This window comes from Rattus norvegicus, chromosome 4, assembly GCF_021556685.1.
Source record: "Rattus norvegicus strain SHRSP/BbbUtx chromosome 4, alternate assembly SHRSP_T2T, whole genome shotgun sequence".
NCBI lineage: Eukaryota > Metazoa > Chordata > Mammalia > Rodentia > Muridae > Rattus > Rattus norvegicus.
Genome location: NC_141537.1, coordinates 82603532 through 82621875, shown reverse-complemented (window position 1 = coordinate 82621875; position 18344 = coordinate 82603532). Strand labels below are relative to the sequence as shown.

The following is an 18344-nucleotide window of genomic DNA, read 5'->3' as shown; positions in this document are numbered from 1 at the left end:
AACACTGTGACCAAAAGCAAGTCGGGGAGGAAAGGATTGATTTGGTTTATACCTCCATGTCCTTGTCCATCACTGAAGGAAGTGACATGAACTGGAACAGGGCAGAAACCCAGAGCGGATACTTGAGGCCATGGAGGGCTGTTGCTTAGTGACCTGCTCCTTATGGTTTACTCAGCCTTCTTTCTAACAGAACCCAGGACCACCAGCCCAGGGATGGTACCACCCCCAGTGAGCTCGGCCCTCTCCCATAATCATGTATCAAGAAAATGCCTTACCACCCAACCTTACAGAGACATTTTCTTAATTGAGATTCCCTTCACTCAGATGACTTGAGCTTGTGTCCAGTCGTCATAAAACTAGCCAGCACATCGTCTCTATGTATGTCTCCCCCCCCCAATCTAACATGTGAGAAAGTGGTCATTGCCCACAAAATAACTCTTCCTTCTAATTTTATGACTCACCTGTTCCCACTTTTAGCTCTTATATGCTGCAGATGGATGATTAAAAGAAAAATTTGCCATTAATGGGAAGTTTTTTTCTTTCACTTAATGTAACCTGATTATCTTTCCTATAATCAAATATAATTTTATAATAATGCCTATAGAGTAGCCCGTTGTATTGCTACTTCATAGTTTGTTTGGCCGTTTTCTCATTGTTGGGCATTTGGATTACTTCCAACTGTTAGAAGGAATTAAAACCTCCAGCGAACATTCCTGCATGGTTTTTTTTTTTCTTCCTAAGTACCTCAGAGGTGTGGTATGGGATGGAGGGAGAGCCAAAGGGCCTACCAGATAGGAAGCTTTAGGATTCGTGTTACCAGACTGCCGTCCTGTAAGGTTAGAACCAGCTGCCCTTTAACTGGCAGGTTAGGTGTGTCCGAGAATCCTCATGGTTGGTGTAGCGGTGCCTCTGACGACAGTTTAAAGCTTGCCAACCATACAGCAGTGTCCACATCTGTAGAATCAGTCGTCCCAGCAGCGCATGCGGATCATGCCGCTGTGCAGAGGGAAGTCATAGCATGTGAGCAGTCCTGACCTCTGTTGGAGAGGCGTCGTGGAGAGGGGATGCTCAAAGGTCCTGAAGGTGGGCAGTTGGGTGACTCGTCCAGAGGTGGAGGAAACAGCTGTGTGACGTAGAGGCCTGCTTGCCTGACCCAGCACACGTGAGCTAGTTGGAGAGTTGTCTCACTGAGCCAAGCCAGGTCAGCTCGGGGATGTTGAAGACAGAGTGGCTAATCTGTCATGCTTCAGATAAAACAGGCCAAAGTGGACTCTGGAGCAAGGCAAAGCCTTGACAAAAGGTACATGTCTGTTTCCTCAGTGGGTAGCCCCCTATACACCTGATTATATCTCAGAAATGGGAAGAAACTAACTAATGGGTCTTTTCTAACACACACACACACACACACACACACACACACACACACACACACACACACTCCACTGCCAATTTGCTAGATAAGTCTCGGAAAGATAATAAAAATGAAACTTTCCTCCTCTCTCAGCAGAATAGAATTAGACTCACCTTGTTACGGCATGTGCTGCTGCCACCAATTAGAGGGAGCGAAGAAACTCTGTGGAAACCTCCACCACCTTCCAGCTGCTCTCCTCTAATCCAGGTAGGTTAAGTCCCCGTGGACCGTAAGCTAAATCAACCACCAGATATTGAGAATAAAAACAAACTGTTAATTAGAGGAATTGTAAAGATTGCCTTTTTTTGTGTGGGGAAGGAAGGGAGCAGAGAGGACGCTGGGCAGGGGCCCCATCAAACACAAAGAAGATGTTAGAGGCACCCTTCTCTCTCTCCAAGGATTTCAAAGCAAAGATTTGTAAAGACTCTGGGAACAGTAAGGAGAGCGTTGGTGTCTTGTTAAATCAGGTAGGGACCTCATTAGAGATGGATGAAAGCAGGTGGTCTCCCTACAGGGAGACGCTGAGCAGAGCTGTGCTCAAGGACAGCCCCACATAAGACCTACTCAGGGAGGAGCCGGTGACATGAGCCAGAGTGGGCATCGGGTGTGGTTATCAGAGCATCCGCACATCCAGAAGTACCCTGTACGCAGTTCTCGGTACATGTGTCAGTCTGCCCAGGAGAGCTGCTTCTCACTGGATGTCACTCCATCACATCTATACTCCATAGGCAAAGCAAGCAAAATATTCCTTCCCTTAGCAGTGCCTGGACCACGAGAACACATCACTGTACTAAAACCAGGAGTTCGGGTGTCAAGAAGTGGACTGGGCATTTTTAGCTTCAGGGCTTGTTATTGCCTAAACCCATTCAGGAATGTATGGGCCTGCTCTGTTCTTTGCACTGTAATTTAACCATCCCCTCCTGCCAGATCATTGCGTTGTTCCTTATCTTTTGGAATTATAAATCAACTTCAGAGAATGTATTCATGCATATCTTATCTCTGCTGTAAAAGTCTTTAAGGATATTAGGACAAAACCTCAATGCCTTGGGTATGGCCAGGACGTTTAGACACAACACCAAATGCGGGGGGGTTTCGGGGGAAAGAATTTTAATGGACTTCAGTAAAATTTAAAGTTTCTGCTCTGCAAAAGACGCTGTCCAGAGAATGAAAGACAAGCCATAGTTGAGAAGGTATTGTTAAAATACCTATCTGATAAGATGCTATCCCCCCTCCCCACAACGTGCAGAGAACACTTAAAACTCAATAGTGTGAGCTTACACAACCCGATTGACAAATGAACCAGAGATGCTCTACTGAAAGACATAGACGGATGGCACGTAAGCATATGAAATGTGGTCCACACTATCATCCAGGAAAGGATCGTTTAAACAAGGAGACACTGCTTGGGATGCTCAAAATCCACAACACCGGTAGCACCTGATGCTGGCAAGGATGTGGAGCAATGGGCATGTGTACTCATGGCTGGCAGGGATGCCAGGGGCATGGCCATTTTGGAATACAGTTTGGCATTTCGTTTGTTTGTTCGTTCGTTCATTCCTTCCTTTCTTCCTTCCTTCCTTCCTTCCTTCCTTCCTTCCTTCCTTCCTTCCTTCCTTCCTTCACATCCTCTCTTACCGTATGACCAGCAACTGAGCTCCTTGGTGTTATGCTAAATGAATTGAAGACTTTTACGCCCCCACTAACATTTACATGCAATTGTGAATAGTGGCTTTGTTTATAATTGCCAAAGTCTAGAAGCCACCAAGATGTTCTCCAGTGAGTGAGGTGAGAAATAAACCACATTACATCTAGACCAGGCAGTGTTTGTTATTCACACTGAAGGGAAATGAGCTACTAAGCTAAGACAGAGAGGAAGCAGCTAGATGGCTCATTGGGTAAAGCACTTGCCACTCAAGCCTGATGACCTGAGTTCAATGCTGGGAATCTAAGGGAGAAAGGGAGAACTGATCTCTAAATTTTGTCCTCTGACATCTACATATATGCTGTATGTAGCAAGTGCAGACAGACAGACAGGCAGGCAGGCAGGCAGACACACATAGACACATACAGATTCACACAGACACACACACAGGCACACACAGGCACACAGTAAAGCATTTTTGGTTATTATTTTTTATTTGTTGGGATTGGGGGTGCTTTTGTCCTGGAACTCTCTATGTAGACCAGGCTGACCTCAAAATCATAGAGAAGATATGTCTGTCTGTGTCTCTCAACTGCTGGAATTAAAAGTAGACACCACCATGCCCACCCCTAACATTTTTTTAAAGACGTGGAGGAAACACGATGCATATTAATTAGTAAGCGAAAGAAGACAAATTGAAAAAGCCATGTGCTATATGATTCCAACTATGTGTCATTCTTGACAAAACAAAACTTTAGCTACAGAGAAAAGATAGGTCTGCAATTATCGGGGGTGGGTGTTGGGTGACAGGGGATGATAAGGTGACGTGATTTCAGGCAGTGAAATGATTTTGTGTAATATGATAACGGTAGACACATGTCATTGTTTATTTACTACATCTGTGTGTCACTAAGAGTGAGCCCCAGTTTGAACTGTGGACTGTGGGTGAAGGTGACACATTGGAGTGGTCCGTCAATGGTAACAATGTGTCACTCTGGCAGAGGTCCCGGTAATGGAGAGTGACGTGAGGCCTGTGTGGGGCAGGAGGTATAAGGGGGCTCCGTTCCCTGCACACAGTCCCATTGTGAATATAAAACCATTCTAAGAAAACAAGTCTACTCGAAACAAAACTCTAGGATTAAAACTGCTGGACCAAAAGGCATATGTGTTGTAAATCTTGGCTCCTAAAATTTTTGTCGAGAGTATTAAAGATGAGGGTTAGATTATGTTAGATGTCATGTTATTAAAGTATTGTTGAAAAGTACCTCTTAAGTAACCTTACGTTTTAATGAAGGAACCCAGAGCTTCCATGTGTAAAATACCCCATGACAGCATCTCATGGGCCAGCACTGTGACAGTCCCCACTGTCATATCGTTCTCTCAGCCCTAGAACATATCCGCATGTTAGAACCTTAATGAGGTAAGTGAAAGCCCAGAGGAGTTCAAGAACTCACCTAAGGTCACACAGCGAGTGGCTGATCCCAGGTTGTGATTCCAGAGACCGATCAACTTTATGCTGCCCTGACTACACAGCTGGCACTGACAGGGACCTGCAAGTGTGTGCCCATTACCATTTCCTTGGAATTCTCCTACATCATTAGCAAACTCAGAGGTAAATAAACCTTGACAACCTGTGTCACAGTCATCAGATGGGGCCTGCCTGGACAGGGGTCTTCAGGTCTGGGGCTCCTTTATATTGACTTTGATGAAGCCTCACCTCTGCCTCTTTCTCTGTGCTTCTACAAGCTGGTCTTTAAGGCTGCATCACTGTTTTCAGCTCCTGAGCTCTGGTTTGGTTTGGCCGGGATGTTGGCTGCTAAGACCTGAGAAAGATCGAGGCATACATTCTATCCCCTCCTTCCAGACTGTGCTCTACCCATATCCAAGCCTGGACATCTGCTCCTTAATTGGGGCCACTATTGTGTCAGAACTGCTTGTGCAACTTGCTCAGAGAGCAGCCTTTCCGAATGGAACCTTTGACCACTTCGGAATAGTTAGGCCCTCTACTGTGCTCTGCCTGTCAAAGCCTCTGTCTTTGCAAACTGGTGTGCCATCTTCCCAGAAGAGCCAGCTATTTTGCTGCACATCAATCAAGAGAAGGACTGGTGTTTTCCGGAAGTCACTGGCCCCTTAGAGCAGGAGTCGCTCACCCTTCCCTTCCTCTTCCTTTGCATAAACCATGCTATGCAAAACTCTTACCTGCTGCCTCAGGGAAGTTACTCTGCTGGTCTCTCTCTAATCCACGGTGGGCTGCATTTTCAAAGATTGGGTGAAATAACAAACCCCACCCTGCATCCTCTTGAAATGTCACCTTGACATCCTACCCACTGAGGGGTGGGCTTCGACTCACACACTTTCTCCCTCCTGTCTGAGCTAACTCTGATAATTTCTACACACATAAATTAAAGCAAAAAAAGATGCAGTATGATTTCCAAAATTAACCGTGCAAGAGCCATACAGTTTGAGCTGGTCTTGGAACCCTGCACAGGCTCCCTCTTGGGACCATGTTGTTAGAATTCAGTTGTCAGACTGTGAGCTGACCACACCATGTGCAGTGCTTCAGGCCCCGGTCCCAGTTGAATCAGCTCTTGGGGTTTAAATGTGAGATGTTCCTACCCCAGGCTCGTGTGAGTCCCACGCTGCTGGAGCTGTTTGGGAAGGTGAGATCTTTTGGACATGAGACCTAGCTGGGCGATTTAGTCTGTAAGGTTGGGGCTTGGAGTTTGAAGGCTGGATCCTTCATTGCCATTGGAGTGGCGTTCTCTGCTTTCTGATTCCTTCTGCAACATACTGAGCCACCCATGTTCTCGCTGCCACAACCACCAGTCACCTTACCACCATGCCTTCCCCTTCACTATGACCCAAAATAACTCCATCATCCCTTAATCTTTTCTCCGTTAGGGATTCTGTCACATCAACAAAAAAAAATCCAAATAATAGTAATAATAATAATAATGATAGTAATAATAATAATAATAGTAATAATTTGCCTATGCATTGCAGCACAGGCATCAGACACTTACTGGAAACCCCATCTGGGAAGCAGAACTTCCAGTTTCAATTCTTCCTTTACAGTCCAGAGCTTCCTAGCTGAGGTCCCAGAGAGGGACAGAGAAAAGGAACTCCACGTGCTCTTTCTAATACTTGACCTTTGGTTGTGTGAGCACAAATGGGCACTATTTTTGCACTACTACTCTTGGGGTGGTTTATTACACAGTCATAGCAGCTGGCTCCTGAGTATACCATACCCAGCTCTGTGCACAGTGCCCACTGACTCATGCAAGAACATACAACCTCTAAGGCCCAGGCCGCAGCATCCCTCCCCACCTTTATTCTAGAATTTTTGAAGGAGCAAAGGTATATCACTCTCTCAGTGATTTGAGAGCAGGAGTTTGGAGTTTAAAGGATAATAGAAACCCAAAGTACAGTTCCGAGTTCCAGGATGACTTTGGTAGTGCTGACTCTCAAGTTTTTTTCCGTTTCCTACCCTTCCTTCCTTCCTTCGTTCCTTCGTTCCTTCCTTCGTTCCTTCCTTCCTTCCTTCCTTCCTCCATTCCTCTCTTCCTTTTTTCAAAAGGAAAATTATTTGGGGAAGGAAAGAGAGGTAGTGGAGAGAAGAAGAAGAAGAAGAAGAAGAAGAAGAAGAAGAAGAAGAAGAAGAAGAAGAAGAAGAAGAAGAAGAAGAAGAAGAAGAAGAAGAAGAAGAGAGAGAGAATGAGAATGAGAGAGTTTTGTATGTTCATGCCATGGTTCATGTGTGGGGTCCAGGCTTTGAACTCAAGTCGTCAGGCTTGTGTGGAAGCACATTTACCTATGACCCCTCTTTTCTAGGTCTACAGTTATGTTTGGTCAGCAGCTGTCCACTCCTGTTCCAGTGAAATACTGTGTTCCTGCCTAATAGCCTAAACCACACATGCTGCCACTGTGGTGGCCATAAATGGTTAAATATCAGCAAGTTCATGCGGTTTGACCTAAATATTAACCTCCAATTCCTTACATACATTCCATTCTTCACTCTAAACCCAAATATCAATTCTTTCTCTTTTCTGCCCTGCTCTGTCTCAACTGGATTTCTCCATAGCATGTCCTTCCCTCCACAGAATGTGTCACAATTTATAATTATACATATGTTTGTTATTTAATGTCTGGGACCCTGCATACACATATTAGTTTGATGAGAGCTGTATATCACTGTGACGCAGACCCCGCAGGCATGGGCACAGCATATCAGAAGCACCCCGTAAACGTCAGTGGAATTAATGTGTATACGACATGGCTCTCTTCATATGCAGACAATGTTTGTGTTCTGCTGCCAGTGTCCTGTATACACTGCGGTCCTTATTATGACGTCTGGATCAGAACATAAGCTTTTAGAGGCCTGAGTGGCAGCTAGTCACGGCTGCCCATTTGAAATGCCCGGGAAGAGTACAGAGCAGCAGGAAGATCTGTCCTCAGATCTGTCAGACCCATCTACAAGGAATGGAGTCCACACACATGGAGAAACTGCAGAGGCTTCTGCCTAGCGCTGCCACACCACGATGCTTTCCTGCTGTTGGCCAGCAGGAGAGTTTTCAACCTAGCATCCTGGTCCCAGTCGCATTCCCCTCTGGCCATGTCAGCTTCTGCCACCAACCGCCAACCACCAACCAGAGGGCTTTGAAGAATCAAACAGACTTCACATTGCAAGTCCACTGAGTGTTGCCAGTAAACTTTCCACTGACTGTACCAAGAGCATCAGCTTTTCCATAATCCAGAACAGTAAATCCACGAATAAACACGAAATCTAAAAAAGTATGGGCCAGAGGGCAGGTTTTCAGCCTCTTCCTCCAACGGTACCGCCAAGCTTCGACGCTTTTTATTTTAACTCTCCCTACCCTATCTTTCCAGATATTAGAGGATTTAGTCTATTGGTTTACCGCCTAGTGAGTCCTCTATCCATTTAAGTACGGGGCACCCACTGTGTAGCTTTGTCTTAGCTCTTAGGGACAAACAGAGAAAGGTATAGTTGCCACCTAATTGTATATCATGTAGGCAGGAACTAAAAAGGGGTGAAATGCTGCTCCGAGCACACAGGAGTGTCATCCAAACACAATGAGGAAAACAATTACTGAAGGCAGCAGAATAGAAAGCTCCAAGTGGGCGGTGTTCCGGGGGCCCTAATAAACAGAGGTCCCATGGTAGGAGGCAGGGGCGAGTGAATGAAAATAGAGCCTTCAGAGCAAACCCAACAGCTCCAGGTGTGATAAAAATAGCCTAGGCAGCAGCATTCAGGTTTTCGACTCGCGTGTTTGCTTTGCGGTGCTGGGGACCAAGCCAGGGCCTTTTTTAAATGCATACGAGACTTGTGCTCTACACCCAGCCAGATGTGGGTACCTTTCTAACCTGTTTGCTGTTGCTCTCACTCCGAGGGAGACCTCAGACCGTAGATGGCCCTTTCCCAAGTTACAGAACTTGTTCTCTATTTGTCACCCACGTCCATGCGCAACTAATTTCATTTTCATAAACTTTATTGATTTCGCCAGGCTCTTCACGGCCACCAATTTATATGCCTTCTCATCACACCGAAGGTTGATTATTTCCCTGTGTACACACAGTAGTAATTGAATTGCTTACCTTAATGGCACAATAAGGTTTTGTACACCCCGCCACCGAGGCTGCTGACTTAGCACAGTTTGTCTCACTTTACTGCATTGTTCTTATTAATTCTCCCACTGCCAGCTAAGCTGCTTCTCCTGGGAGCCGCCTGAGAGGCAGAAAGCCTTATTACTGCCCCACTCTGCTTTATGAAACATGTGTAGAATTTTTGAATTGGTGTCACTTTCCAATAAATACAAATCAGGAGTCATTTGAATTATTTATTGTTACATAATGAACTGTGCCAAACCATAGTGGCTGAAGATTACAGCCATTTTTCCTATCTCGCAATTCTGTGGGTTGTCTGGGTTCAGCGGGGTGGCTCTTCTGATCTGTGTGCTGTTGGCTAGGGCTATGGCATCCGGAGGCTCCACTGGGCTGGCGTTTCTAAGAGACTCCAAGACATGGCCAGCAGTTGGTGCTGGCTACCGTACATTAGATCTCCTGCATGTAGCCTGTCACAGTACAACGTCTAGATTCTAAGACGAAGGGTTCCAGCCCACGGAACTAGAAACCAGATTCTTAAGACTCAGTCTCAGAAGTCAAACAGGGTCACCTTTACTGTATTTTATTAGATGAAACAAGCCAAGAGCAAGCCCAGACTCAAAGTGAAAAGGAATGGCAAGACGTTCAGCAGCCCTTACACTAGGGACATTTTCCATTGTACAGATCAGTTTCCTCCCGAGGACACGTGTACCGCAAAGCACTTCTCTGACATGGCCTAATTATTTCACAGGTGTATTAGCTCACTGGGTTTCTATGAAAGTCGCCTCATAGACCTGCCCCTCCCCTTCACGGCTCTTATCCCGACATAGAGCAATTAGGCTCGGGAACTGCGTCTCAGAAAATGAGAGCTTTCAACTGCACTTCTAGTTTGTCATTTTGGGTAGGACAGTACTATATCCTTGTAAGTTCAAATTTAAAACAAACTCTATTCAAGGTAGGAGGGCATATTTAGTTTATTTTTGAGAAGATGGGAACATACACACGGTGTGCTAATTATACTGACCGATATTGAGACTAACTTTAAAACAGTTTGCTCTGTGGATCCATTTTATTTATGTGTTTATTTTTTGTGATGCTGGGGATTGAACCTAGAACTTTATACATGCAGAGCAGGCTCCCTACCCTGAGCTATCTATCTCTGAGCCTGAGATGATCAGTTAACCATGGCGGGCAATGACGAGAGCAACAAGGCAGGAGGTAGGGGTAGAGGGTATGAGCAGAGCTTCTCAGGGAAAGTCAGGGGAGATTTTACAGTATATGAGGACGATGTCAGGGTAAGGATAGTAGGGGAGCTGGTCAAGGTGGGTGAGGCACACTGAGGACTGTATTTTTGGGCACCTCATAAGCTATGTTCCTAAGACAACGGTTTTCACTGAGTAAACGTCACTGTTTCGAGTGGCAATGTTTGTGTGATGGTTTGAATGAAAATGTCCTGCATAGGCTCGCATATTTGAACAGTTGTTCACCAGTCAGCAGCTTTGTTGGAAGGGACTAAGGCATCTTTGAGAGGTGGAGCTTTGCTGGAGGAAGTACGTCATTGGACGGGGAGCCTTTGCTGGAGGAAGTACGTCACTGGAGGTGGAGCTTTACCAGAAGAAGTACCTCACTGGAGGTGAGCTTTGCGGAGGAAGTGTAGCACCGGAGTCACTGCTTCACGCCTGTATTTGAGGATTTTTTTCTCCTGTTTCCATGCCTACCATTTGCTGTTATGTATCCCTGACGTGATGGATTCTTACTCTGCTGGAACTGAGCCCAAATAAATCCTACCTTCCATAGGTTGACAGTATTTTATCACAGTCACCAGAAAAGTAGCTAATATGACGTTGGTATCTTAGAGTGGGCTGTTGGTTTGAAGAGCCCAGTTATTTTGGTTTTTGGAAGAATGTGAGCGACTTTGGAACTTTGGACAAGAAAGGTGGTTGAGAACAGAGTCTAGGGGGATGGGCTAATAGGATCTTAGAAGACAGAAATTTGTGTACTAATGAAATGGATTGCTTGTTTGTTTTTACATAAAGAATGAAATGTTGGCCAAATGTTTAATACTGACAAACACAAAAACAACTTCATTAAAAAAAAACCCATTTATTAATTTGATGTGGGTGGGGAGTTACATGTGTGCCTCAGCATATCCATGGAGGTCAGAGGACAACCCATGGGAGTTAGTCGTTCCTTCTAACTTGTGAGTCCTGGGAATTGAACACAGGTCATCAGGCTTAGCAGCAAATATCTTTACCCACTGAGCCATGTTGTCAGCTCCATCTTCAATGTTCTTAAGAATATTTTTGGCACTAAATTGACATAAAATCAACATTAATAATTGTCAATGAGAACACTGCTTCACATAAATGTCAGAAATGTGCTTAAGACTATTTCAAAAATTGTTGAAAATTCTGCCCCTATTACCAAGCCCAAATTCATTGAACAGTTTTGTTTGTTTGGTTTTTTGAGACACAGTTTCTCTGTGTAACAGCTGCAGCTGTCCTGTAGCTCTCTCTGTAGATTAGGCTGACCTCAAACTTAAAGAGATCCACCTGCCTCTGCCTCCCAGGTGCTAGGATTAAAGGTGTGTATCACCATGCCTGACCTGAAACATGTTTTAAATGAAACTCAAACAGTAATTAAACATTTTGATTCATTAATTTTTAATTTATTTTAAATAAATAATTTGGTGTGTGAGTACTTTGCTTGCACTCTGTATGTGAACTACATGTGGTACCTGGGGAGATCAGGAGAGGGCCTCAGCTCCCCTGGGACTGCAGTCATAGATGGTTGTGAACTGCCATATTAGTGCTGGGAACCAAACCTGGGTTGTCTGCAAGAGAAACAAATGCTCTTAGCCACTGAGACATCTCTCAGCCCCTCAGACAGCAATTTCCTCTAGTTCCTAATGGACTAATTGCAAAGGTGTGGTCCTCGCTCAGCTCTCTGGTTGTCTTTGTGGGAGGGTGGCTTGCAGGTAAGTCAGCCTCCACTTCCCTGACCCTGGCCCCTTTTACTCTTATCAGTCACAGAATTCATTCTGTGGCTCACTTTACAGTGCCAGGGACTGGTATTCTGTGGATTGTCTCAGCCATGCTTTGGGGACACACATTTGTAAATTCTAGTGACTGTGACAAGCTCATCCAATTGAAGGAAACCCAGTTTTTATTTTATGTTATTGATTAGTGAGGTAGGTACAGTGATGTTTCACTTCATAGTTTTCCTGTAGAAACAGCAGCCACAACACCTGGCCAGCTACAGGAGCCAGGCTTTCTGCAGAGCCAGAGCTTGGAGGCCACCAAGGGGAAAGACGGGGACTCTGGCCTCGACAGCTATCGACAGTCATTTCCCCCAGACTGTAAGCACCACTGGTAATAGACAGGTCGGAAGGACCTGGCTAAGAGTTGAAGTCGGACCATTTTGAATTTTACATACAGATGCTTAAACATCGTCTTGACAGGTTTATTCTAATTTGGTAAAGGCAATAATTTTATGGGATGGTAGCTGTTTCCTTGCAGTCATGACTCCTGCTGGTCCTTTGCATTTTCTTCTAATTGGCAGATTGATGGGCTCCCAAGAACTTGCTTAAAAACTATTTGCAGAGGGAACAGAGGAAACCAGAGGGGCAGCCCTTTTTCCGGAAAGGCTACTTCTAATAGTGCAGGGGGAAGGGACTGCATTACCCACAATCTACAAATTATTTCTGGCATATTAATAGACCTTTTGCCTACTTAAATTTAGTTTGTATAAAGGCAGTAAATGTGTTTAACTTAAAAGTCAAGAACTTTCACAGGACTTGTAAAGAAAAACAGCAATCCTCCCCTCAGTCCCTCCCTGCTCTCCCCTTAATCCCCCCACTCCTCTTAGTACTCCCTCCTCTCCGCCACCCCTCCTTCTCCCTCAGTCCCCCCACTTCTTCCCTCCTTTCTCAGGAGCTTCTTCTCCACATTCTTGCTCTTCTTTTCCTAATCTAACCCCCGTTTCTAACAACACTCCCCCGCTGTGTTAGCTGAGTTCTCAGCGACAGATGTGACCCCACCCCCTGCCACGGAGGATCAGACTTCTGCCACATCACTGTTGGGATTCCTTCCCCTCTCTTCTGTACAACAGCCTCACAATTCTGTTTGTTGTTTGTTAAAGTAAAAAGGCTTCTTTTGGTGGACCATATCCTCCAGTAACTATACCGGAAAAGTTGTTGCTCATCCACCATTCTTAGCTGGGATAAGATTCTACTTCGAAGCTTAGTTTTCCCATAAGATTTCAAAGGCATTGTCCATGGAAAGGTTTTTTCCCTTCCCTCCCTCCAGCCCCTCCCCTCCCCTCCCTTCTTCCCCCTCACCTTTCTTTCCTCCCTTCCTTTTCCTCTCCCCCCTCGTTTTCAATCTTTTCTTATCCCTACAGCTTTGAAATATGATGACACTGTTCCTTGTTATTGGCCAGTTTTATTCTTTATGGAGAGCAATTAATCCCATTCAGCATGAAAACATTTTCCAGCCCCCCCCCCCCATTGTATGATATCTTTGATAATCCCCTGGCTAATTTTGTCTGCTTTGCTTCAGACAACCTCCTGAGTTGACTGTTTTCTTGTTTCTTTACCTCTTCTATTTCCCATGAAACAATTATTGTCTAATCTGTTGCATTCAACATACCTGGTACTGTGTCCGTGTGCCTCCTCTACTGTCTTGTTCTTTGGATGCGCTCACGCGCGTTCTTATGTTCTCTCTCTCTCTCTCTCTCTCTTTCTCTCTCTCTCTCTCTCTCTCTCTCTCTCTCTCTCATATTTTATTGCTACTCTCTGAGTACACCAATTTCTATTCCTTAAAGTTTGCCTGATCCCTGCATTGGTTTTTGTCTTCTGTGAAAAGAAGGATTTGATGTGTAGCCTGAACCAAATAAAGAAAAATTGCTGTTGAAATTTTCTTTGTTTGACCTTCAGGGAGGTCACATCATCTTGACTCTTTATTTGACTGTTTTCTCTTGGTTGTGATGGCTGAGCCCTCTCTCCAGAACCTGACTTCTTTAAAGTGTTTTTGTCCTCTTTCTTCAATTATATATTTGCATAGGTCAGATTTTAATAAAAGCAGGTGTCAGTCAAAGTAGTATGCATGGATACTTTCTATTGGTGTATTACCAAAAAATGAATGGAGAGAGAGATGTCAATCATTCATCTTTTCTACCTCTCAAGAGACCTTAAGTAATTGGCTTATGAAAACTGGAGAATTAGTAACTCTTACCCTTGTAGGCCTGTGAGTAGCGTGGGCAGCATCCTAGACCTGTGGACTCTGGCAATAGTCCTGGACTTTAGCAATAGCTAACAAGGCATCAACTATTGGCTAAGTAAAGAGGAAGCAATGAATTCAGAAATAGTAAAATGATCTTTCATTTATTCAGTTTATTACTTGCTTACCTAATGGTCAGACTGTGTTAAATTGGATATAAAATAAAATCACAGGCCCGTCTGAAGTGAGTTTTGTCTGATGGGGTTACCAAAAAGTCAGCAACTGCTGCAGTCGAAGAACAATCATAAACAGAATTATAGAATAAAAATTCATGTTAAAAGATATTTTAGGACACGATAAAATGCCAGTTAAATATGGAACCCATACTGCTGGAACATATTTACTTAAGCATCCGTTTTCTAGCACATCTTTTCTGTTAAACAGGTACCAAAAACAAACAAACAAACAAAACCAAACAAAAACACTCCCTTGCTATTTGATTTTTATGCTATTTTTTAAAGTTGCTGGTCATTTGCTAACACAAAATGTAATGAAAATTTTCTGTCAGTGTTCTCATATTTTATGACATTTAGTTATTTTGCTTCTCAAATGTATAAAAACCTGCAAATATAGACAGGGAAAAGATAATGGAATGGAATTTATCAAAAACATAAACTGTGCTCTGAAACGCAGGTTATTAGCACACTTTTTAAAGACTGAAGGAGTCTTCCAAATTTTGTCCACGTTTGAGGGGTTTAACATTAATCTGAGGGAAATGCAATGTAAGGGCTGTGCAAGAGAAAGGCAGCAGCGGTGAGGGCGAGGAGCTCTTTGGAAGCAGCATCACCTGTGGTGAGTGTCACAGGCTGGCTGGGTTGGGTGAGCGGAGGAAGGGGCATCCACATGGGCTGCCTTTGAAGGACGGTGCAAGCAGCAGGAGCAGAATGGCTGATGGCCAGAGGTAGGTTAGAGCCTGTCTTGTGAGCCTCGAATTTAGAAGCTCCTGAATGATCAAGAATAAGTCTGGAAGCTCAAGAAGAGGCCAGGTGGTAAAGGGCTTCAAGGGGACAGAAAGGGGGACTTTGTCTATAGGTCCTTGTATAGTATGTCCCCCAATTGCAACTGAAGCAGGCTCCTGATTAAGCGCTATCAATTAATGGACACTGTTGTGGAACTAATTCAGAAGTAAAATCTGATTTACCATGAAAAGTGTCATGCTTGATTAAAAATGTTCCCTGGCTTTTAGAGAGGTGATCTGCTGATGGGCAGAGCAGTAGTCTGTTCCATATAGAGAAACACACACACACACACACACACACACACACACACACACACACACGCACACACACATCACCACCCACCACCATTACCACAACACACACACACACACACACACACACAGAAGACCACCACCACAACACACATATACCTCACCATCACCACAATACACACACACACACACACACACACACACACACACACACACACACAGAAACATCACCACTACAATACACAGACACACACACACACACACACACACACACACACACACACACACACACAGAAACACCACCACCACCACCACCACCACAGAACATGCACACCACAACACACACAGAATACAGCATTCTCACACACACATATACAAAACACAGCTTTCATTCTCTCTCTCTCAACTTCAGAACCCACATTTTAAAAAAGGAAGAATTGAAGTAAAGAAGTAGCCCAGGCTAGCTTGGTATTCTTTGAAAGTAAAACCAAGTTTTGCAGGTAGCTCTGATTCAGCAGTCTGAACTCTACGCAGGGCATTAACAACATTAACTCTTAGCAGCCCGGGAAACCATTAAAAGTCACGTGACTGGGATCGCTGTCTAGGACTGCAGGAATGAGTTTTGCTGCATGCTTAGCTTGCCTTGCAGAGCTCAACACCACCCATGGTCCCAGCAGCCAGTCAGGCTGGGCTCAGTAGACCTGCTCTACAAAGGTCACCATGGACAGCACCATGCTGTTAGCACTCAGGCCTGTTTGCTCTTTCCTGGGCATGTACAGAACCAGTGGGTGCCCCCAGACACTGTTTTTCTCCTCGATCACCCCCTCTTCCCCAGCCCACCAGCCCTACCTGGCCACTCCTGTGTCTTCCTCTCTGACTGCACGCACGGCCAGAACTTGAATGGCCCTCAGTTACCTCTACCACGGTCCTTACTTCACACCATTTTTTGCATGCACACCCCACACTTGGGGATTTTCCATACCTTGGCTAAATCCTACATCTGCAGCTCTGTCTCTGCCGTTCTCGTTGTTTCTCAGTACTGCAGGCATCTGGGTTGCAGCTGCTGTCAAGAGTCAGAAGCACCAACCAGGAACCTGTGGTCTCGTCTGGCTGTGGTGGAAAGAAGAAGTGTGTGTGTTGACTCACACAGACCTGAGGTTTTTTGTTCTGCTTTGAATGCTGGGGATGGAACTCAGAGCCTAGGCCAGCTAAGCAGGCACTTTACCACTGAGCTATTCCCCATCCCACCAGAGCGCTCATCCTATCATAGCATCTAGGACAAAGAATTGAATATCCATGTTCTTTTTTTTTTTTTGAGATAGTGTTTCTCTGTGTAGCCTTGGATGTCCTGGATCTTCCTGCCTCTGCTTCCCAAGTGCAGGATTAAAGGTGTGTGCTGAATCTCTATGTTCTTCCTCATCAGTGAGGCAGGATTTCCAGTAGCATCACCCAAGCCTTTTGTGAGGATCCAATCCAATAACATTCATGTCTGGGTCTGGAAAGGACTCAGCCTGCTGCCTCTCATTCTGATGGAACCTCCTGTGTAGAGAGTGGAACAAGACAGCCCATGAGCAGACTGGCTGCGGTGGCACACACCTCCAACCCCAGCACTCGGGAGGCAGAGGCGGGCAAATCTCTGAGTTTAAGGCCCCCCTAGTCTGCAGTGTGAGTTTCAGGACAGCCAGGATTATACAGAGAAAGCGTGTTTCAGAAAGAAACCAAATCAAAAAGCCTAACAAGGAGAGTGACAACAAAGATAGCCCACAATTGTGGTCCTGATAGAGAACGCCAGACACTCACTGAACTTCAAGGGACTTATGCCTTAAATTAACCAAGCTCCATGATAGCCCCTGGATATGAGAAGGCAAGAATGTCCTTTACAATGAAGAGCGGAAGTGTCCCTCAAACACTCTCTCTCTCCTGCACCCTTCTGCTCTCGTGGTACTTAGTGGAGCTGTAGCCTCAGCATCCTTTATACTAGGAAAGAGGTTAAAAAAATCACAAAACCACGCCATAAGAGTGCTTCAGTGGAGAGAGGTGTAAAAGACAGCAGATGATTGCCCGAAGAGCTGGGTGGTGGCTGATGTGGAGGATGAAGCAGCCAGTGTCTTGTTTCTCAAAATCTCTGCTGAGAATTTATTGTCTGCCTTATTCCAGGCAGGGAAGGTTGGCTGTAAGTTTGCCAGCTCGTTCAAATAAAAAGAAGAGGCTACTAACTAAATCCAGGGGTTTCAAATAGAAAGAAGAGGCTACTAACCAAATCCGGGGGGTTCTCTTGGAGGATAGGCACAGCTGGTCTTCCTGGGACCTGCAGATGGCAGGTGGGAAGCCACTGATGCAGGCAGATTTTTGCTGGACATTAACCTGAAATTCTGGGTTAGTTTTTATTGGGCAAGCTGTTTGCATGACTGAAAGTGATCTAGACAAATGGGCATCTGATTTTGTCCAGTTTCTGACAGACTACCCGAAAGCAATAAGACATTTCCAGTTTAAAGCTGACTTCAGAGCTGGGGGTGGCTAGTGGTTAAAGAGCCTTCTAGGAAACAAGAGTTCATTTCCCAAGACCTGTGTAAATGAGGCCCCCGAGCCTCAAGTCTAGCCTTGAAAAAAAGGGGTGTGGGAACCCCTGGAGCGAGTTATCAAGGAAGACTAGCCCAGCTGGTGAGTTCTGGGTTAAACTAAGAGATGCTGCCTCAAAAGAAAGGAGGCGGAAGAGCAGTTGAACAGGATTCTCTGTGTCAATCCTGGGCCTCTACACATACCTACAAATCACACATGTGAACAGGTATACATGTATGTACACCACATCTGCACACATACACAAAGAAGAAGAAAAGGGAGAGGAGGAGGAAAAAGCAACAGCAGCAGTTGACTTCACTGGGCTCCTTCAGGAAATAGTTACACACACTTATGTAATGTATGTATGTAAAAGCACGTAGCGGTATTTATTCTAAATGTTCCATAACTATTAGCTCTTCCAACAATGGTTTTTATTACTGTTGTAGTATTTCCACCCAGTCCCTGGCACGTCCTGAAATTAATCCTGTGCATAGCTTTCCCTCAGCTAGGACCAACACTGTGCACTGAATTAACTGACGTAGAGGAGGAAAGTCCAATGACTTGAACACGGATTCTTTGCACCCAACTAAGAGACATGATCAAAAATGGCAGGGACTAGAATTC

At 45.0% G+C, this 18344-nt stretch overlaps 1 long non-coding RNA gene across 1 annotated transcript; it reads right to left on the bottom strand.

Moving 5' to 3' along the window:
* Positions 1 to 10755: 10755 nt before the first annotated feature.
* On the bottom strand, positions 10756 to 16212 carry LOC120102278 (uncharacterized). The gene is made up of 4 exons (XR_015686591.1): positions 16144 to 16212; positions 14080 to 14176; positions 11410 to 11505; positions 10756 to 10981 (listed from the first exon to the last, which is right to left on the bottom strand). It is a non-coding gene; the product is annotated as an uncharacterized LOC120102278 (long non-coding RNA).
* Between the last annotated feature and the right edge of the window lie 2132 nt (positions 16213 to 18344).